Source organism: Chiloscyllium plagiosum, unplaced genomic scaffold (genome assembly GCF_037043375.1).
Source record: "Chiloscyllium plagiosum isolate Xiang-an unplaced genomic scaffold, Cpla_swu_hap1 HiC_scaffold_48, whole genome shotgun sequence".
In the NCBI taxonomy this organism is placed as follows: domain Eukaryota; kingdom Metazoa; phylum Chordata; class Chondrichthyes; order Orectolobiformes; family Hemiscylliidae; genus Chiloscyllium; species Chiloscyllium plagiosum.
Window position 1 is genome coordinate 12,926,875 of NW_028270186.1, and position 23,097 is coordinate 12,949,971.

Consider the following 23,097-nt stretch of genomic DNA (forward strand, 5'->3'; position numbering starts at 1 on the left):
TTGTTTCCCGGGGCTCAGACTGTAGGCAAGGAGACAAATTCTTCAAATAGTCAGGTCCTTGAGGCGGGGTGGGGGTGAATGAGACAAAATCGCATGGCTGATTATTATTGTACGTTACAGCATAAGAACAGACCCTGGAGTATTTTAAGCTCCATGCATACCTCCTTCTACCATAGTACCTCTCACCCATCTAGCAATAAAGTTTTATTCCTTGCTCCCTCACGTACTTGTCTAACTTTCACTTTATATGCACCATTGATATTCAGCTTACTCCACTCTGTGTAGTGGTGAGTTCCACAGACCTTGTCTTCAGTCAATATAGTTCTTGTTGATTCCAGATTGGACATATTAGTGAAAAATCACACAACACCAGGTTATAGTCCAACAGGTTTATTTGGAAGCGCTAGCTTTCGGAGTGCTGTTCCTTCACCTGGTGTTGTGTGATTTTTAAGTTTGTTCACTCCAGTCCAACACTGGCACTTCCAAATCATGGGTTTATTAGTGGTTGTCTTAGATATATGGCAGTTTATCTGTGACATCAAACCTCCTATAATAATCAGGAACTCCATAAAATCATCTCTGTCTTTGATTATCAAGAGGTAAGAGTCCCAGCCTGCTCATTCTTTAGTTTAAGCTCTGGAATCGTTTGGTAATTATTTCAATACTCTTCAATGCCTCTTTCTCCTTTGTGTCATACAGAGATCAATATGACGCACAATACTCAATGTGTGGGCCAACTGATCTTTTAACATATCCTCTCAGCTAATGAATTGTGTCCCACTAGTAATGATTCATAGTGCTTTGATTGTACTTGTGTTGACTTGGTCATCGAGTGTTGTGATGAATTTGACCTTGAGAGGTCAGGAATGTTGGTATAAGATAATTAAATATTTTTCAGCCACCACATATCCTTGAGCGCTTTCTGATCAGGTGCAACACTCCATCCACCCATTGTGTTTCAGCTCAGCACCTGAAAGGCAGTTTTATTGTGCAGCTATGGTATTTTCTGTTTCCAAAGCCAGCCTTTCTTGTGCTTCCCATCAAGCTTGATTGCCACTTGCTTAATTGGTGGCAATTCTGTTCTGCCCATTTAGAATTGAATAGAGACAGTGATAGAGGGAAAGTCGGGACTCATTGAAATGCCGTTACATGTCTTCAACAATATCCCTGCGATGTGAAACTGCTGGTTCCCCATACCTTAAAGATCAAAATGGCTTGTAGCAATTGTAATGAGGCAAAGGTAGGTACTGCAGATGCTGGCGATTACAGTCATCAGAGTAGTGCTGGAAAAAGCACAGCAGATCAGACAGCATCTCAGGAGCAGGAAAATCGACGTTTTGGTAATGAGATCAGTGAACTGAAGCTCCAGGAGTCTGAGTTCCCTAATTGGATCAGATTATCTGCCCCAATCACAGGTAAGAACAGCAGTGCCAGAGATTATGACACTGTGGATGCTGACTCTGACAAAGCTGTGCCAGAGTCAACGACTTTCCACGTGTAAACAAAGGCTGACTTGGTGACGGGATACTGGCCTCTGTGAAGTTTTTCGGCGAATTTTCTTTGACTTTGTGAACACTACTGTCCATTGACGTAGAAGAATTTTTAACAAAGAAAATCAGGTTCAAAACAACAGAGGTTCTTTGCTGCTGAAATGGTCTAGATAAGGCTGCAGGGTGGGCCAATGAACACTGTTCCAGTGAAATCACTTTTCTTAACTGTCATTGTAAGCCATTGAGATGTCAAGGTTTTTGAAAGAGAGTTTTTCAGAGGCAGGAAAGTAAATCCCCAAGCCTAAGTACATTTTTTCTTTATTCATTCATGGGATCTGGGTGTCACTGCCTGGATCATCCAATTATTGCTTACTTGCAGATGGCCTTGAGAAAACTGGTGGTGATGAGCTGCTTTCTTGAACTGCCGAAGTCCGTTCAGTCCAGCTGTCCCCCACAATGCTGTGAGAGAGTGTGTTGCAGGATTTCGACCCAGTGGCATTGAAAGCATGGTAATACCCCAAATATTGAATCAACCTGTGCCTCCTTTTGCATTTAGCACCTTCATACGAGAAAGGATAGATGAGACAGTCACAGAAGAAATAGTCAAAAGTCAACATTACCTCCATGCTTTATTGAAGTGGAATCTTTCTGTTTTAATCTCCAGTGTTAAATTTCCTTTAAGATATAGAAATTCCAGTAGCATGTGCTCTTTTATTGTGAAAATTTGTCAATGGGTGCATGCTGCATTTTACATATTGTACTTTTCTGACTCCCCAATCCCCACCTATCTCTCCTTCCACCTCTGTAACCATGCAATGCAGACTTTGGCTTGGATTGACCTTTAGAAATGGTGTGCTGAACCTCGATGTGGATGTGCTGCCATCAATTTTGACAGATGCAATTTCTGCTGATAGAGCAATGGCAGAATGGTGAATCTTAAAAAAAGGATAAGTCAAAGGGCCATTTGAACTCCTCTCTGAGCTTTAACAGATCTGACATCCCCTTGCAATGGCTTTGACCTGGGCGGAGGCTGCCATCTGGGAGCTTAAAAATGCATTGTGCTGGGCTACTTTGATTCACAGGCTATCTGGTATATGTTAGGACAAAGCTTTGCTGCCAGGTCATGCTGTTTCAATAGAATTGAAGTTGATATTTTCCTAAGGATTGCCGTTATGTTTGTATGAAGCTATGTTAGTTGGCACAGTATCATTTGTCTCAGAGTCCGTTCTACGTTCACAGTTTGATCAATAGTTTTAGAATTATATTAAAGGATTAATTAGGTTAGATTACTTAGTGTGGAAACAGGCCCTTCAGCCCAACAAGTCCACACCGACCCGCCGAAGCGCAACCCACCCAGACCCATTCCCCTACACTTACCCCTGCCCCTAACACTACAGGCAATTTAGCATGGCCAATTCACCTAACCTGCCCATATTTGGACTGTGGGAGGAAACCGGAGCACCCGGAGGAAACCCAATCAGACACAGAGAATGTGCAAACTCCACACCTGAGGCGGGAATTGAACCCGGGTCTCTGGTGCTGTGAGGCAACAGTGCTAACCACTGTGCCACCGTGCTGCCCACATAGATTAAATGGAAACATGTCTTTGTGGGAGATCAGGCATTTGAGATTTAAAGGCAGTGAATAGTCCTTGAGCAGGACTGATTTTTGCACGACCAAGCATGCTGATGTGAGAAATACTGGACAGTTTTTTTTTCTTCTTCCCAATCTGATCCTGAGATGTGAAATGATACTTCCAAATTTGCAGTGAAGGCTTCCTTCAACATCAAGAAGTGTATACTGGAATTGCACCTCATTAGCAATGCCATATCTGTGTGCACATTTGACTTTGCTAGCCTATTCACTAATGTACCTCTCTGGGAAGTTGTGGACATTGACAGCACATCATGGTTTAGTGACAATGGAGGTGGCATGGTGTGTGAGCAAATGTGTAATTGGCATGGTCAAGAGCTTAAATATCGGAATGAGGGACCGTTGGATAGAGGGCAAGAGTTGGTACGGAGAGGGCATGAGGATGAAGAGATATGGGAAGTGAACAGTTTCTGGAACAACTGTGCGAAGTCCCAAGAGGTCAGACTTCTGACCACCAATATTGACATTCACCGGCCCCATGGCTGCTGAAAATCTGCTTACAAGACCTGTGGATCTGACTCAGACTTGCCCCAGCTTTCTCCCGTGCAAAGATTACATCTCACATGCTCCTTAAACTGAAGCCTGAGTCATGTCACCTTGCTCAGTAGTAAAAATCGTCCTCTTGATTTTAACAGCAAAGGTAAAACTTTGCACTTATGGTGCCTTCATGTTGACAAAAACCAGCACTATTCAAGTTTAAAAGAAAAGCTCATTATAAAAGGTTTCTATTTAAATATTTATATGGAAGAAGAGAAGAAATGGACTATATTTTGAAATTTATTAAAAATTACTATTGTTTCTGGCAATATCATATCAATTCAGAATAATAGTTTTGAAAGACAGGGATTGTGTAATGGAACAGAGCAGTATACATTTGCATTACTTGCCATTCTTTCAGTATTTTATTTGTCCATTTTCTTTTCCAAATATTGTACACTGACCAGAAAATTTAAATAATGCGATCTATGCAACATTTCTTGACTGTTAAATATATCTGCGGTATCTGAATAAAACATGGGAAGTCTCTTTTCTTTAGTAGCAATTTTAGAGATGGCATCTGCAACTTCTTACAGATACAGATTAATATCCTAATTTCCTTTTAGTTTGAAATGCCATAAAACTGTGGAAAAGGTAATGGTAATTTTTCAGGAGAATATCAATGACGAGATTTCAACTTTGGCCTTAAACATCAGTACTGTTGCACAGGACTTGTGATTGGGGTTTGTTTTCTGCCAAAGAAACTATCAGTGGTATTGTGGCAAATTCATGGATCACCATGAATTACTGCATGTGCACAGCATTGAGCAAACCGAGGCTATAAAACACCTTTTTTTTTGATCCAGAGCAGGAAAAAGCTGTTATTAATAGATGACTATCAGTGTTACAGCATCAAATGTTTTGATGTAATGCAGCAGGTACAGCAATGTTCTGTGCAACAAGATGGTTGAGTGTGAGTTTGTCTAACTCGGCTGGTTAGGACTCCACAGTCTGATCAGAGTGTGATGCTAAAATGCTGAGCAAGGGAAGGATGGATTATGAAAGGTCATCCTTGTATACTTGTTGGCATGTCGTTACGGAGTGATTTGTCAAAGACCTGGAAGCCTGATGTATGGTTTGAAAGATCATTGAAACAGATCATTCGAAAACCTTGAGCAGAAATGCGAGAAAAATGCTTTCCAGGACAGCCATTGTTATAGATGGCTGTCCTGGACAGGGGTGATCCTATTTCTACTGTGGTCAGAACAGCATTAATTCCTCCATGTTGAATTATTTCACTGACCTTGAATTAATGAGGCAAATAATTCTTCAGTTCATTTAATAATTGACACTTAACACTCTGATATATATTTTAATCACAGGTGTAATATTGTACCTCGTTGGCTTTGCAGCACTGAAATTAATTCGGCCATAAGTTTCATGGAGAAATTTGTTTTAAATTGATTAATGGTGTTCTTAGAGTGGAAGGCAGGGGCACCTCATGAGTATATGTTTATGACCCATATTAAATAGGGTGGGTTCAACCCATTTGTAATCGGCCAGAAATTTGCAGCAGTGGCATTGCTACATCACTGCTCACTGGTCATTATTTGAGCTGAAAGCTGAAATTAGCACTAAAAGTAAATCAAAACTGCCTAAAAGCTTCTGTGAAGTTCACAGCATACATTGTGAAAGACAGGTATCCTTAAGTAAAATTGTTATGAAACTGATGCAATGATAAAGCATATCCATAGTGCTTACTGACTGTGTAAACATTAATCAGATTTTTAAAATCAGCTTATTCAAACATATTATGGCACGCCATCATAACAGGTGAGACTCTACCTCAGCAGCACTGTATCAGCAGAGTTGTCTTGATTAGATTTTTACATTGCATGTAAATCTATTGTCTTTGATCTGAGCAACGCCTTAGATACAGCACAATGCGAATAAAAGGGGTACTAACCCTGATAAAAATTTAAATTATATCGATTGAACCCTTAATTTTGAAAGTAAAAGTTGTGATTTGCTCTAAATTTATTTTTGTAAATTGCTGCTAGCTGAAAATAACTAGAATAAACTGATGTGTTTGGGGCTTTCCAAAAGTTTGAAATTATAAGCGGCTTCATCACAACAGCTATTGCTACAAACCAATTGCTATTTCTTTCCCTTAATGTAGTGGTTGGACATCCAAGTTAACATACCAAGTGTTATCAAGATGCTCTTTGTTATACTATATGTGAAGTTATTCAAGTTTTTCCAGCATGTTGTTTTGAGCTAGTAAGTAGATACAACATTGCAATATAATTAAGTCTCTGGATCACATCCATTTCAAATCTAATATGAAATCCTTAATTATTTTTACAAAAGCGCAGATAGAGGTGACAAGATTACAGCTGCTCACTTGGGGATGACCAGGCATTGACAATAATCCCACCCCTGACTTGGGGAAATATCTAATATGTTCTTTTTTTCTTTTCCTTACCTTCTCCCCTTGTCATTATTTTCTTGCTTTTTGTAGCACAGCAGCTTATTTATTAGATTTCATATGGGTCCTTTAACTAAGATGCCACTATTCTCATGCTTTGGTATTTATTGATTTCATCCAAACTTTACATGTAGATTAAATAATGCTTTGAATTTGATGCAGCAACAATCCTGATCTGAATTTCAGTGAAAAGAACCAATTAATCAAATTTCCATTAATTGATTCTTAGAAGCAATGCAACATACTAGAATGATAGGATGTATCAGAGTTTTTTGCTGCTACTCTGCCAGTGGCTTTCTGAATCAACTACAACAAATTGCTTGTCACATCTGTCCAGGAGCTTGATGTGCAGCATACTCTGTATTTTCTAGTTTTGTATGTGGATCTCATGCACAGTGATGTCGCAGCTGCCAATTCCATCAAATCATTCAGTCACGTTCTTGTTTTCCAACTTGCTGATCTATTCCCATCATTCTTGTGCTCATAATAACACAGATGCCTCTCTTCTGGCTCCTGAACATCATGCTCCCAGTATGTCATTTTCCCATCATTATCTGTCTTATTGCTTTTCTCCTTCAGCTTGCTGAAGGACAGTCTCATTTGGTGGTGTTGTCCAATTCATTTTTAGTGTGGTGCAATAATTCAAAAAGGAACCAATTCTTGCTACTTTAATATGTCCACTCTCCCCTCTCAATTCACAGACTTCCTACTTGTTTATCACCAGGTTAATTGTGTAGTTTCTCGTAAGGTTGATACATGCTGTTTTTATGCCTTTCTGTCCTCATTTACCTTCTTCAATGTTTGACGAAACAAACATTTTATCTGTCTGTCAAATTTGAATATTCGGTGATGGCTTTGGAGGTTTCTTTCTTTTTGACTATCATTTTGAATTTGGAATTTTGGAATTTGGAATCTGGTGACACCCTGCAATTAATTGCCAACACAGATTAATTGTCGACTCTGGACATGAGGTCCATGTTCACGTTCCATCTGCCCAGAAGGTGTGTCATAGTGTGTCTGAACATGATGATTAAAAATAATCTTTTTAACCTTCAGTGACTTCTATTCAATAGTGTGAAAAGGTAATAAATCAGCTACCTTATGGTGATTACCTGATGAACATATGGGCTGAATTATTACTGACTTTTTTTGTTTTACTGAAAATGCCTTTTGATTTCCAAATATTGCTTCCAAATTCCCAACTGCATGGAAACCCTGTTATAAAAAAAATGGCAGTACTGGCTAGGTCAGAATCAACACGCACTCTTTTTTGTTTTGAATTTTCAAAGCATGAAGTGAAAGATCATCAAGAGGAGCTAATTTCACCTGCTCCCCCCAGCCAAAAAATGCACTATCAGAGTTTTGTATGATTGTGTAGCTCAGTTGAACTTGAAGTATTGTTTTGCTGTATCTGAATTTCTGAGCACAGATATGAAAATAAAATGATGGGCTTACAAATATTTCGGAGAGAAAAGTGGTGGTCATTCCCTTTGGCAAAGAAAGAGGAGGGTGTGGTAGTTAATGAGCATGCTTGGAAGATTCATAATCATAAGTCAAGCATTCAAACTTCATCGTAAAGGAAAAGTCCTTTTAAAATCCAAAGACTCAACTCAAAAAGAAGCTGTTTTGCATGTCATACATGATGACAATTAATACACTCAGGTTAACAGTCAAGATCAGTTCAATTTGCAACATTACTTCACATATGGATAGTATCATGCCACAACTAAAATTAATTCTAGAGTGGTTGTAGTGACGTTGCTGTCAAATGACCTACTGCAATTCAGAGAGGATGGAAATATTTGACAGAACCTCTTGTTGGTTTGATATGTTTGCATGAGCCATGGTTTGACTTGTACACATCATTTGCAGCTTGGAGATCTCTGGTCTTTCAACTGGGAGGATGCCTGCGTTTAACACCAGTGAAAACATATTTTTGGGATGAGCTTATCTTTTTGGTTCAGGATTGTGGTTATAACAATTAAAAGGCCATATTGTATGAACTTCTTCAGAGGGAACTGGTATAAGGCATAAATAAGTTAATTATTTCTTGAAAAGTTCATTATTTGGCTTTGTAATAAGGGTATCTGTGATGCTTTGTTCATAAATGCATATCAATTATATTGTGTAATCTTCCATGAAACTTGTGAAGCATTGGTCCAGTTTTTTTTCCCTGTGTAAGTAGTAGTCAGGCTCCTGATTGCTATTCTTGATGAGCCAGAGTAACTGCAACTTTGGGCAGGCGACAGATGTTCAGTTGAACTAAAATTCCCAGATATTGTCTCTGCACCACTCTGAGCTTTGCAAAAATGTTATCTTTCAGGCTGGCCCATGTTGAGATTCATTAACTGGTGTGAAGTTCTCTTATCTGCTCTGCAGAATGTTAATCGTGTCCATTTCATTCTAAGTCACTTTTAACCATGTACTAAGTGTTAATAACTGTCAAATACCATCTCCAACAGTAGCAATTAGCTGTAAAGAATATAAATATACATCTATCTTATTCCTTCGGGTTTTAATGATTGCAGTTTTTAAACAAATTCACATTAAAATTCATTTTCTTTACCTTTCTACTCCCCTTTCTCTCGATTCTGTTTATTTGAGCACTTCCATATGGCACTGAATTCAGTTGCTTGAAATGTTTATATTTGATTTCATCCCTGTGCTGTTGCTTTCACCATCCTTCAATCTGACTGGTTACAGAGATGCACAGTTACTGGCCTTGTTGACTCGTGCCCCAGATGTCCATTTTTCATTCCTGTAAAAATTCCCAGTTGCACTTTGTGTGTTCTACACAGCAATGCTAAAATCCAAAATGTACAAAGGCAAGGTCAAGTTCAGTGCTTCACAATGCATTTTGGCCTAATTGCTTTCTTCCCATTTTTTTCATATCTTATTCTTGCACAATGGCTGAAGCTATGGTTTAGTATGAGCTCACAAGACTGGAGGTATTGATGCCAAGTTCTGGATTAGTGGTGCTGGAAGAGCACAGCAGTTCAGGCAGCATCCAAGGAGCTTCGAAATCGACGTTTCGGGCAAAAGCCCTTCATCAGAAATAAAGGCAGTGAGCCTAAAGGGTGGAGAGATAAGCTAGAGGAGGGTGGGGGTGGGGAGAAAGTAGCATAGAGTACAATGGGTGAGTGGGGGAGGGGATGAAGGTGATAGGTCAGGGAGGAGAGGGTGGAGTGGATAGGTGGAAAAGGAGATAGGCAGGTAGGACAAGTCATGGGGACAGTGCTGAGCTGGAAGTTTAGAACTAGGGTGAGGTGGGGGATGGGGAAATGAGGAAACTGTTGAAGTCCATATTGATGCCCAGGGGTTGAAGTGTTCCGAGGCAGAAGATGAGGCGTTCTTCCTCCAGACGTCTGGTGGTGAGGGAGCAGCGGTGAAGGAGGCCAGGACCTCCATGTCCTTGGCAGAGTGGGAGGGGGAGTTGAAATGTTGGGCCACAGGGCGGTGTGGTTGATTGGTGCGGGTGTCCCGGAGATGTTCCCCAAAGCGCTCTGCTAGGAGGCGTCCAGTCTCCCCAATGTAGAGGAGACCGCATCGGGAGCAACGGATACAATAAATGATATTAGTGGATGTGCAAGTAAAATTTTGATGGATGTGGAAGGCTCCAAGGTCAATCCATTATTGCTTATTTCCCTTTTCTTACGAGGTGTTGACATTGCGTTATCATACCCCAAACATTTTCTGAAATGTGAAGATCATGGGTCTAGGAGTCTTGGACTTGGGTTTGAGTGTGATCTGCAGAATGTGCTGTGAGTGTCACTGTCAGTTGAGTACGCGATCCCTTTGCGCATTGCATTATTGATACAAGGTAGTGCAAGCGCCATAAACCTGGCAAGTTGATGTGTCTGTTTTTCTCTGTCATAATCACTTGTATTTCACTTCTCTGTCAATACAACATTTTTCTTTACGTGATGGTTTCCAGTCTCAAATCTATTCCATTCCAATAATTGATCATGATTGGGCAGGGTAGTGACGTTCAGTGGAGAAAGTGAGGACTATAGATGCTGGAGATCAGTGTCAACAAGAGTGGTGCTGGAAAAGCACAGCTGGTCAGGCAGCATCTGAGGAGCAGGAGAATCAACGTTTCGAGCATAAGCTCTTATCAGGAGTGGGGGGCAGGCCCCAAGGGGGCTGAGAGATAAATGGCAGGGAGGTGGGGCTGGAGAGATGATAGCTAAGGATGTGATAGGTTGGGGTGGAGCGGATAGGTGGGAAAGAAGATGGACAGGTCAAGAGGGCGGGGACAAGTTGGAAGGTTAGATCTGGGGATAAGGTGGGGTAAGGATAGATATGGAAATTAGTGAAATTTATTTTGATTCTGTGTAGTTGGAGGGTCCCAAGGCGGAAGATGAGGCTTTCTTCCTCCAGTTGTCAGGTGGCTCGGATTTGGCAGTAGAGGAGGTCCAGGACTTGCACATCCATGGCCCCAACCCCCTCCCATTTATCTCTCAGCCCTTCCTCCCCCACCCCCCCACCCATCCCCATTGCTGATAAAGGATTTATGCTTGAAACGTAGACTCTCTTCCTTGGGTGCTGCCTGACCGGCTGTGCTTTTCCAGCGCCACACTTCTCAACAGCAATTTTTCAGTATCCGAACCTGTGGTCAATCAACTTCCACGTGGTAGTGAACAATAATGTCTGAGGATGAACATTTCAGTGCCAAAATGAAGCATTTGAGAATGTAAGGAATTTAACCCCTGAGCATGTGCTCTGCCATGGGGACAAACACTAGCATTATTTAGATAGAATCAAACAGCTCATTGGCCCTGTTCCAGCTCTCAAAGATGTGTCCAATTATTCTCACTTCCCTAACCAATGCTTTGGTTCTGAGAAGTATTCCTTGTCAAGTGTATATCTAATTTCCTTTAAAAATTGCAATTGAATCCATTTCCATCATAATTTCAAGCAGTTCTGTCTGAATTGTAACAACTTACTGTGGAAAAACATTGCTCCTCATCTCTGCTGTTTGTTTTTGTTTTTGCAATTATTTTAAACCCTTATCCTCTGGTTACTGATCCTCCTGACAGCGAGAACAGTTTTTCGCAACTCATGGTATCTACATGGTTTGTAATTTTGAGTATATCCATTAAATTTTGACATTGCTGTCCTCAGAGTCAGAAAGGCGATGTTGCTTCACTCCTCTCTCTCCAAAAATGTAAATCTCCTCACCCTAATAGCATTTGGCATGCTACATCAAGACCCTATTGCTGCATTGCTCATTGTGAGCTGCATTGCTCATTGTGAGCTTCATTTTGTAAAATGGATGTGGATGCTGACGAGATGGGGGAGCAAATTAATGCAGAGTGATCTTTGATTCAGCAGCACCCAATGTTATAAATCACTTTCTGTTCAACAAAATCAGATCACATTTATATTAAAATGTGACACAGTGACATTTTCCAATAATTGATTGCCTCCTTTCATGAGGAACAAATTGGGTGTTTTCTTTTTAACAAATTGGACATTGCTTTTCAGCTTACAGTCTTGCCTTTTTGTTCTCATTGAGCTGATTACATTTTTTCCATCATTGTGGCTTTCGCAGGAAGAAAATAAATTGTTTGATAAATTTTAATTTGGTTGACAATTTTATGAAAAACTTCTATGTAATAGAGCTGTGCATAGAAATAACTTAAATGCTCACATTTAAACTTGAAAGAGAAAAACAAGTCAAAGAACCAAAACATTAATTAGGTCACCACTGATTTAGATGGTTGTTTGATTTGTAATGCTCCAGAAAAACTGAATTGAATAGCCATGCAAAGAGAAAAAAGCAATTATTTGGGGTATAGGCATAAAAAAGACTAAAGCATGGACTGGAGTATCTGGCTATGAAGGAGTGTGGTTGATTCATATGCAAATTCAATAGCAGCAGGTATTGTGTATATATATCACACAAACAATCCTAATTCAACTCAGCTGTACAGAACTGGCCAGTTGTTGATACCATTACACCTTTTTTGAAACTTCTGTTTTGACAGGTGCTCCATCAAACCTGTCCTGAGTTGGCTTCCTTTTGGAATCTTCAACATGTGGTCAGTTCATGAATTTTTTTTAGTTATGTGCAGATGCTGCTCTTTCACCTGAGAGCCAAAATGTTTGGCTGTTGATTTGGCGGAGGCTATGCAAAATCGTGAATGATTTCTGTGCAGGCTTCAGTTGAAACGGTCTCCAGTGGCAGAAGGGTCAGCTGCTGAATAATGCAGATTGCCTCTCTTTTTCTTCAATGTGTAGAAAATATTTTTACATGGTGAGTTGTACTCTGAAATATACTGCCTCATAGGGGGCTTGAATAAAATTGTTACTTTCAAAAAGGAATTTCACAAATCCTTGCCAGGATAAAGGTATAGACTATGCAAACTGAGCTGCGAAATGTAACAAATTTTATAGCGCTTTGGAAGTCAGTGCATGGATAGCAGCATAAATGATCTCCTCCTCTGACTTGTCAGTTTATAATCCTTTGAAGACAGTTATCATAAAGTCATATAACATGGAAACACTCTTCAGTCCACCCAATCCATGCCAATCACAATCTCAAACTAAACTAGTCCAACCTACCTGCTCCTGGCCCATATCCCTCCAAACCTTTCCTATTCGTGTCCTTAATATGTGAGATTAGCGATTATGCAATATAAAGTAGATAATTTTCTGTGAGCACTTTGGAACACCCTGACATCATGATAGGTGCTGCAGAAATGCAAGTATTCATTTCTTTACCACATAGGCTGTGCCAAAAGATCAATTCTTGACTTTACATCCTTGTTCATTTCCATCCAATGCTGTGAATTCATTCTGTTGGCCAAACCCATGACTAAGATGCAAAAGGAGCTGACAAGCGTGAGAATTGTTATTTGGTAAATCAAGGAGAAAAAAAGGTTGTGGCTTAATACTTCACATTAAGATGTAAAGATGAAAATTTCTCTCAAAACAAAGACTAATTACCGACTGGATATTCTAAAGTTCTAACGTTAAAGTTAAATTGAAGGGTTTCGGTAATGATTGAGTGAATCTTTACTCCGTAACGATTTGTAAGGGCTGCAATTCATGCTTGGATGTTAAATCAATGGACATCAGGAAAAATTCTAGACTCAAGTTGTCTTCCTAAAATCTGGAATTTCATCTCATCATTAGTGCGAGCATTGTTATAAATGTGCACTTTTATTTCTTTATTATCACAAGGATCAGACACTAAACAATTGGCAAGAGTGTTCTTTCAAATAACCTAACAAAGAAGTGGTGTGAAATTTGCCTTTCAATTGGGATTTCTTGGTGTCTGCTGGCCACCTACTGTGACAAATAAAAATAGCTGTTCCTGCTGGAAATAAGACTGGTCCTTGAATGTTGCTTGAGGCGTGAGCAATTTTGCCAATTAATATATCTTGTACATTCTTCTATTAAATTATTATCTACAAATTTTATGGTGGATGGCTCAAAAGAAACGTGGAAAGTCCTAATTTCCTGATCAGACCTTGAGTGTCAATAATGTGCATGCATAATGACATAACTAAGCTTAATTTGGAAATATACTCTTTTGTGTCCATGCTGCCAAGAACACCAGTAGCTCACATTTGGACACACATGACCCAACAAAACAGGACTATTCTTTGAAATGAGTCAATTTGATGGGAAATAACCTCATGGCTCTTTAGTCATGCTTTGAACAGTGACTTCAATTCAAGGCTTGAGCACTCCGACACCTCCCTATACTGCAAAGGAAATCCATACTGTCAGCAGGACCATCTTTTGAATCTCATGTGAACAGTTCCTCTCTGCACTATTGAAAAGGAGGAATGAAGTTTTCTTTGTCAACAGTTATCCTGAAGCAACATTATCATGACTGATTATTTGCCCATTTTCATTGCCTTTTGTGGATTCTGGCTGTGTGCGAATTGGAGCATGTTTCTGTACATTACAGCAGTGACTACATTAAGAGGTACACTTTTTTTTTCCCCCTCTGTTTTGCTTTATTTCTTGGTTTTCTCCTTCTTCCCTTCCATCCTTGATGATAATGCATAAAAAAATGTCATTGTCTGGAAAGGAAACCCTTGAAGACTCTTTGTAACAAAATTCGCTATAATCCATTTTCTATGACCACCCATGCTAATTTTCATCCTTCAGAGTCTGGTCAAAATAGACAGAGGAATTTCTTGACTCTAGAGTGAAGCAGAATCATCCATGATCTCATAAGACTGTAAGACCAGAAGAAATATGAACAAGAGTAGGCTCTTTGGCCCCTCAAGCATGCTCTACCATTCAATATGATCACAGCTTATCTTTGATTCACCGGCTGATCAAGAATCTATCTCAACCATAAATATGCACAAGAGCTCTACCCCCACAGCTCCCTGTGGCAATGAGTTCCAAATGCTGACAGCCCTCTGAGAGAAATCCCTCCTTATCTCAGTCTTAAATTGAAGTTTCTTTATTCTGTGACTATTTCATCTGAACTTAGATTCTCCCATGAAGAGAAACATCTCTCAGCATTTAGCCTATCAAGCCCCCTGAAGAATCCAATCTGTTTCAATGCAAACACATCATTCTTTTAAACATCAGTGAGTAGAGTCCCAATCTGTTTAGTTTATGCTCGTAAGATAAGCCCTCTATACCAGGGAACATCTTGGTGAACCTTCTCTGAACTGCCTCCAATGAAACAACATCTTTCTTGAAATAAGGGGACATAAACTGCTCTCGTTACTCTAGATGTGGTCTCACCAGCACTTTGTACAGTTACAGTAGGATTCCCTACTCTTAAACTCTAACACCGTTGAAATAGCAGCCTACATTGCATTAACCTTCCTGATTATCTGCTGTACTTGTGTGTTCATGTTCCATGTTTTGTGCAAAAATGTCCTCCAGTCTTTTGTGTTGTACCTTTCTGCAGTTTCTTTCCATTGAAATAATGTTCTGCTCTTTTGCTCTCTCTTAAGAAATTAACTACTTTGGAAGACATAAATTTGTCAGACATGATTACTGCTTCATGAAGTTATGTAGACTCTGATCAATTAGATTACAATCTTCCAAACATTCTGCAATTAGTTCCTTAATAATTGATTCCAAGTACTTTGGCAACAATAGATGTTCAGCTATTTGGCCTACAGTTACCTGCCTCTTGTCTCCCTCTCCTTTTTGAGTAGGGCTGCTCCATTTACACTTTCCCACTCCTTTTTAGTATTTCTACAAAATCCTGCAATCTTTGGTAAATTACGACACCACAGATTTCTCAAAGTTAGTTGAGGAGATTGTGGAGGAATTGGTAGTGATCTTTCAGGAATTACTGGAGTCGTGGAGGATCCCAGATGGTTGGAAAATTGGCAAATCTTAACACCCCTGTTTAAGAAGGGAGGAAGGCAGAAGACCGGAAACGTCAGGCTGTTAGGTTTGATCTCAGTCCTTGATAAGATTCTAGAGTCCATTGTTATGGATGACATTGCGGAGATTTAAAAAAATGGATCATCAAATAGAGCTGAGTCAACATGGATTTGTCAAGGGGACATCGCACCTGACCAACCAGTTAGTATTGTTTTGAGGAGTAATTCAACAAAAGGGAACCAGTGGATGTGATTTTTTTGGGTTGCCAGAAGATCTTTGTCTCTGTACCACACAGGAGATTGAAAAGTAAACTGGTGTAAGGGGCAAGGTACTGGCATGAATAGAGGATTGGCTGACTGGTAAAGGCAGAGAAGAGGGATAAAAGGATCTTTTCAGGATGACAGATAGTGAGTAGTGGAGTTCTGCAGGAGTCGGTGTTGGGACCACAACTATTCACTTTATATGTTAATGATCTGGATGAACGAACTGAGGACATTATTGCTAAGTTTATAAAGATAGATGGAGGGACAGGTCGTGTTGAGGAAGCGGGGAGGCTGCAGAAGCACTTGGATAGGCTGAAAAAGTAGGCAAAGAAGTGGCAGATGGAATACAATGTAGGAACATGTGAGGTGATACACTTCGGCATGACTATTATTTAACTGGAACAAAACCGCAGAAAAGTGTAGCACAGAGGGATTTTGTGGTTCACTGGTGCACAATGTAAAAAGTCTCACATACAAGTACAGTGGGTAATAGGGAAGATGAATGGATTGTGGTCTCTTTTTCAAAGGGAATGGAATATAAAAGCAGGGAGCTTTTTCTAAAACTAAATAAGGCACTAGTTAGAGCACAGCTGGATACTGTGATATTTTATGTATTGAATGAAATATGTTATTGAATGAAAGGTAGACTGGCATTGGAGGTAGTTCAGAGGTTGTTCACTGGACTTTTACCAGGTGTGGAGTGACCGTCATATTAGGAGAGATTGAGTAGATTGGGCCTGTACTCATTAGAGTTTAGTAGAATGCGAGGTGACTTTTTTTCAGACATACAATATTCTTAAGGGGACTTGAAAGGGGATATGTATAAAGGCTGCTTCCCCCATGGGGGAGTCTAGGACCAGAGGGTACAATCTCAGAACAAGGAATCTCGCATTTAAGATGGAGTTGAGCAGTAATTTCTTCTCTGAGGATCAGGAATCTGTGGACAGCAGAGGGCTGTCGAGGCTGTATCTTTGTCGGTATTCACAGCTGACCTAGAATGATTTTTAATCAGCAACAAAGTCAAGGGTTATGGAGAAAAGGCAGAGAAGTGAAGCTGAGGATGATCAGATCAGTCATGATCGCATTGAAGGTGGAGCAGACTCCATGAACTGAATAGACCCTGAGGAGCAAAGAAATGGCTTGCAGATAAAGAGAGTGCCAAACTTTCAGACAACTAACCAGGAGAGTTCCAGCACGACTGAGAGGGAGTTCGGAAAAGGTACCAATTTAGAATGAGAGCAGGAAGCACATGTTGAGAGCTGGGTGGAGTGGACGTTAATTAATGGGACTGAAAACTTGTTTAATGATGTGAAGTCATGAGTTCAGATTCCACATTTGACAGCTGGGTAATTTAAATTGAATTGAATCAGTCCAGAAGTTATTATGAGTAATAAGACTACTGGATTGTCATAAAAAAGCCACCTGGTCTACTCATGTCTTTTAGTGAAGGAAATCTGCTGTTTTTTGCTGTTCTACTTCAAATGTGAGTCCAGACTCAGCAACAGTGTTGGAGATTAAAGACCACCTGCTTGAATTGAATGACAATAAAGAAATGCCCACCAGTGTATAGGGAGTGTTAGAAGGGAGGGAGATTCTCTGTACAAGATTGGAGTCTTTAATGGGGTATCTCATATTTTTGCAGGACCATCCATTGCTGGCTTGTGAGTGGTGCAGCATGCTGCCGCCAATTCTTTTTTTAACACCAGGATGTAGGTTACTTAATGATTTCAATTGATACATGTTACATTGACTAATATTTATCATTCACTTGTGGGACATGAGTGTCACTGCTGGCCAGCAATTATTGCCCATTTCTAGTTCCCCTTAAAGTTCAGTAGTAAGTTGCTTTTTTAAACCCCGATGTCCATAGGCTGTAGATAGATCCACAATGCCCTTAGGGAATTCCAGGATTTTGACCCAGTGACAGTGAAGGAACAATCTATATATTTCCAAGTCAGGACGGTGAATGGCTTGGAAGGGAATTTGCAGATGGTGGTGTTGCCATGTATTTGCTGCCCTTGTCCTTCCATATGGAAGTGTTCACCGGTTTGGAAAGTGCTGCCTGAGGGACTTTGGTGAATTTCTGCAGTGCATCTTGTAGATAGTAGTACACGCTGGTTCAACTGGACACCAGTGGTGGAGGTAGTGGATGTTTATGGATGTGGTGCCCATCAAGTGGGCTACTTTATCCTGGATGGTGTTAAAACCTTCTTGATTGTTGGAGCTGCACATATCCACTATCACATCAAGTATTCCATTACACTTCTGACTTGCGTCTTGTCGATGGTGGACAGGCTTTAGGAAGTTAGGAGGTGAGTTACTCACTGCACTATTCCAGGTCTCTGACCTGCTCTTTAGCCATTGGTGAGTCTAGTTGAGTTTCTGATCAATGGTTACCCCACATGCGCACACACACACACACACACACACACACACACGTCGGTAGTGGAAGATTCAGAGATGGTTAGGCAATTGAATATCAAGTGTGGTTAGATTGTCTCTTGTTGGAGATGGTCGTTGCCTGGCAATTGTGTACCACAAATGTTAATTACCACTTGTCAGGCCAAGCCTGGATATTATTTAAATCTTGAACGTTAAGTGCTTCAGTATCTGAGGAGTCCTGAATGGTACTGGACATTGTGCAATCATTTGTGAACATTCTGACCTGATGATGGAGGGAAGGTCACAGCTAAAGATAGTTCAGCCGAGGACACGATCCTGAGGAACTCCTGCAGAGATGTCCTGGAGCTCAGATGACTGACTTCCAATAATTTTCACCATCTTCCTATCTGCCAGGTATGACTCCAAACAGCAGAGAGTTTGCCCCATTAACTCCAGTTTTGTTGAGGCTCCTTGATGCCAAGGGCTGAAACTCTTATTTCCACTTTTCAGCCCTTTTGTCCATGTTTGAAATAAGGATATAATGAGGTCAGGAGGTGAGTGACCTTAATGGAACCGAAAAGTAGGCATCACTGAGCAGGTTACTGCTCTGCTCGGTAGCACTGATAATGACACTTTGCCACAATTCGCTGATGATCAAGCGTAGACTAATGTGGAGGTAATTGGCTGGGTTGGATTGTCCTGCTTTTTGTGTACAGGATATACCTGAGCATTGTTGGGTAGATGTCAGTGTTGTAACTGTACTGGAACAGCTTGGAGGATTTTGGAGCACAAGTCTTCAGTTCTATTGCCCAAATGTTGTCAGGACCCACAGCCTTTGCAGTACTCTGTGCCTTGAGTTGTTAGCTCTGTTCAAAGCCTGTCCCAGTTAGCATGGTGTTAGTGTTACACAGCTGTATGGTGGTTATTTTTACTGATCCTATAATGGAGAAATGTATCTGCAGCCAGCAGGTTGGTAACGATGAGGTCAAATATGTTTTTCCCCTCTCGGTTCCTCCACCACCTGCCACAGATCCAGTCTAGCAGCCATGTCCTTCAGGATCCGACTAGTTCAATCAATAATGTTTTGCTGCCGAGCTACTCATGGTGATGGACATTGAAATCTCCCAAACAGAGTATATTTTGTGCTTTTGTCACTCAATGCTTCCTCCAAGTGTTCAACATGAAGGAGTTCTGATTCATCAGCTGAGGGGGGAGACTAAGTGATAACCAAAAGAAGGTTTTTTTTTTGCTTGTGTTTAACCTGATGCCACGAGGCTTCATAAGGTAAATAGGCATAATTGAAAGACCATCAGGAACCAGAGATGTTACATTGTCTCCAACGAAGCCTCGTGCTTGACTGTATCATCTGCACAAAAAGACTCTGATGTATGTCATATTATTTATATTTTAATGTCATCAATTTTTGATTTGGAGTTTTAGATTAGATTACTAGATTAGATTACTTAGTGTGGAAACAGGCCCTTCGGCCCAACAAGTCCACACCGACCCGCCGAAGCGCAACCCACCCATACCCCTACATTTACCCCTTTAACCTAACACTACGGGTAATTTAGCCTGGCCAATTCACCTGACCCGCACATCTTTGGACTGTGGGAGGAAACCGGAGCACCCGGAGGAAACCCACGCAGACACGGGGAGAATGTGCAAACTCCACACAGTCAGTCGCCTGAGTCGGGAATTGAACCCGGGTCTCCGGCGCTGTGAGGCAGCAGTGCTAACCACTGTGCCAACGTGCTGCCCAAAAACTTTTGAATTTGAATTCGAATTCGTGACATATGGATTTTCAGTGTCTGAAATTGTTCAATGGTTACCTTGTAAGTACTTTGGGAGCCGTGGTGATTTCTTTCAAAACTCAGAATAAGAAAAAAGACTTGCTTAATTGCTGAATGAGTAATGGTTTTTTGTTTAAAATGGAGATTTTATGATGATACAAAGGAAACAGTTCTGCATCAGGCTCCAATTTGGAGTATGAGGAATTGATTTGCCTTTCTTCAGATTCGCAGAAGCACCCAAAGCTTGGGGGAAAAAAAAGATTTAGTTTCAGTTTGTGCAGTTCTGCAGCGTTTTTTGATGGAGTTGTATGAGTAAATGAGTTGCTGCTGAGAAAGGGAGAAGGTAGCATAATTTTTTTAAAACAATTCTATCAGTTTGCTCGCTGATCTAGAAGACTTGTTCTCAGACGTTTCATCACCATGATAAGTAACGTCATCAGTGAGCCTCTGTTGAAGCGCTGGTGTACTGTCCTGCTTTTTTTTATTTGTGTCTTGGTCTGTTATGGTGGGTGATATCACTTTTTTTTCTTTTTCTGAGAGGTTGGTGAATGGGGTCCAAACCGATGTTGTTGATGGAGTTCCGGTTTGAATGCCAGGCCTCTGGGAATTCCCCACAAACCTACCAACACACAGAAAAACTTTTGATATACCAACAACCAGCAGAATGAACGTCACATATAAAATACCCTGTAAGGACTGCAACAAACATTACATCGGACAGACTGGCAAGAAACTAGCCTCCAGGAACACTAACACCAACTAGCCACCAAAAGACATGACCAACTATCACTAGTATCCTTATACACAGACAATGAGGGGAATCAATTCAACTGGAACAATGCATCCAATCTGGGACAGGCTAAACAAAGACGCACATAGAAATTCCCAGAGGCCTAGCATTTAAACCGGAACTCCTCACCAAACGCATTGATTTGGACCCCAGGAAAAGAACCAGAAGTGATATCACCCACCACAACAGACCAATCCACAAATAAATGGAAAACAGTACAGTACAACAGCACTTCAATGGAGGCTCACTGATGATGTTACCTCACATGATGTCTGAGAACAAATCTTCCAGCTCAGTGAGCAAACTTGCAACCTGAACCACAAGCTGAGCTATAAATCTTCACAAAAATTGCATTGTTAAAAATAGATTGCCTCAGCATCAAGAGTTCAATAGAAATTGCAGACCAGAATATTTGATTAAAACCTTTGAAGGAGTTATTTTGAAGCTGAGAAAGTTTATGCTGTGTTATATGATGGAGCAAGGAAACAGCTGTCAGATTTTCATGACAGGAGCTAAAGCTGCAGCTCAGTCAAATCTGATGTGAGGTAGAGATGGGAATTTTCTTGGGTATTTGAGGACTGCAATGGAATTTTGTTAGAATTTATGGTTCTTTGTATTTTTGTGTTAATAAAGACACATTAAATGTGTGTTATTTATGGAAATGGATTTGTTCATTCTACTTTATCTTTTGCTATTTGATGCAATGAAATTCTGGTTTTATTGTTAATCCTGAAACTGCATCATTGTGTGTTCACTTTTCAGCATTAAACGCAAAATAAAACAAATTCTGATCTATAAAGCCAGATTTTAGACTGGGATCTGACTTTCCAATAATAACCTCAACTGTGTGACATTTATCAGGTTGGTGCACCAGAAGTGCATTTTTAACATTAACTGTTTCAGAACCATTACCTTCAACACTAGATTGAATCTTATCTGCAAACTGCATTCAAAGGGGCAGATTAAATTGGTAATACTGGATTCCAAGTCATATTGGACTGAAGATATGAAACCTATTTCAGTCTCCATATGTGCTGCCAGACTTGCTACATTTCTTTATCACTTGCTGTTTCTACTTAAGTTCTGCAACATCAGGAATACTTTGTTTTCATTTTACCATGGTGAACTGGATTTAGTACACTCAAGTAACGATTGTGGTAACTTTTGGGCAACTAACTATCTACTTTGTCACTTGAAAATCTAAATGTCACTTCATTTTTTTTATATATTGCACAAAAATGCTTCAATAAAATCCATCATTCCAATGTAAAAATTCAGACGTGTCTGACTGATTCTGACCATGGTGATTCCACCATATTTACATCAGTTACTGTGTGACTTTGAAATTTCTTTAACTAACATTGAGCAGGTTGGGAATGATGGGGTGAGCATCAAGCCTATACCAATATCATCAAATTGAATCAAGTTTAAGACCAGTGACCTGGGCCGAGAATTCATCCGTTGGTTCATTAATGTTAAGCCTGAAGGCAGATCCTTGGATCATTAAGTACTGATGCTTCATCCTGAGATGTATCTTGTGGTGGTTTGTCACGGCATTACATTTTTAGGCAAGGCAAAGAGGTAGACCCTAAACTCACTCCAACCGGGACGTCAGTCTTGGTTCTGACCCACATGCTGGTCAGCAGAGTTAACCAGCCCTTTAGGACTGTGAAGGAACTTTGAGAGATGGGGTGTGCTTGGTGAGGTGATTTAGATCTGAACAAATTTCTTCACTGCCTCCACTCGGAGTGGGAGTGATGCTTGGAAGGGAGTTCTGGCAGGGAGGCAGGTGGTGCCTGTTGTAGATCTGAAATGTTTCCTTTTGTAACGATGCTTTCCTTTGGCCTCACTGGTTTCCCATGAATAAGGCAGTAGCTGGCCAGCCACCCCAGGCAGACAGGGGTTGGTTTTGCAATCAATTTTGCCCTCTGTGCTGTCATGCTTTTGCCCCTGCTTTAACTGCAAGGGCAACCCATCTGATGCTTTGTGACAGGAGACATCAAATAGGTCCAAGTGAATACTCACTTCACCTTTTTAATGGTTTGCTCTGTAAAGAGTAAGGAGCAGTTTCCCCACGCCAGGAAAGAGTCCTTGCCTCTCCTCTCCATCTCTGGCAGTGCCGGAGACAGCAAGACCTCTGGTCTAACTTAATTCCTTTCATTCCTCCGAGTTCTGGAACAATGTTCATGGTTTCTGCTACCCTCTAAAGCCATCCTATCAGCTTTAAGTGGGAGCCCAGGATGGATTATCATGAAGAGGCCTTAGAATGCAAATGAACCTGGACCTCTGTCATTCCCCAAATATTCCCAGAGTTAAAATCAAACCATAATGCCAAAAGTAGCACCTGTCTACTTTGTACAATATTGTTTTTGAACTCTGCTTCACCTCGTAGTCATCATTCACTGGAAACTTGAAACCTTCCTGTTTGCATACTCTAAATTGT

At 40.5% G+C, this 23,097-nt stretch overlaps 1 long non-coding RNA gene across 2 annotated transcripts in view; it reads left to right on the forward strand.

The window, feature by feature from the left end:
• Positions 1-23,097, forward strand: part of LOC122543135 (uncharacterized) — a 164,961-nt gene that overhangs the window by 17,126 nt on the left and 124,738 nt on the right. The window lies entirely within an intron of this gene.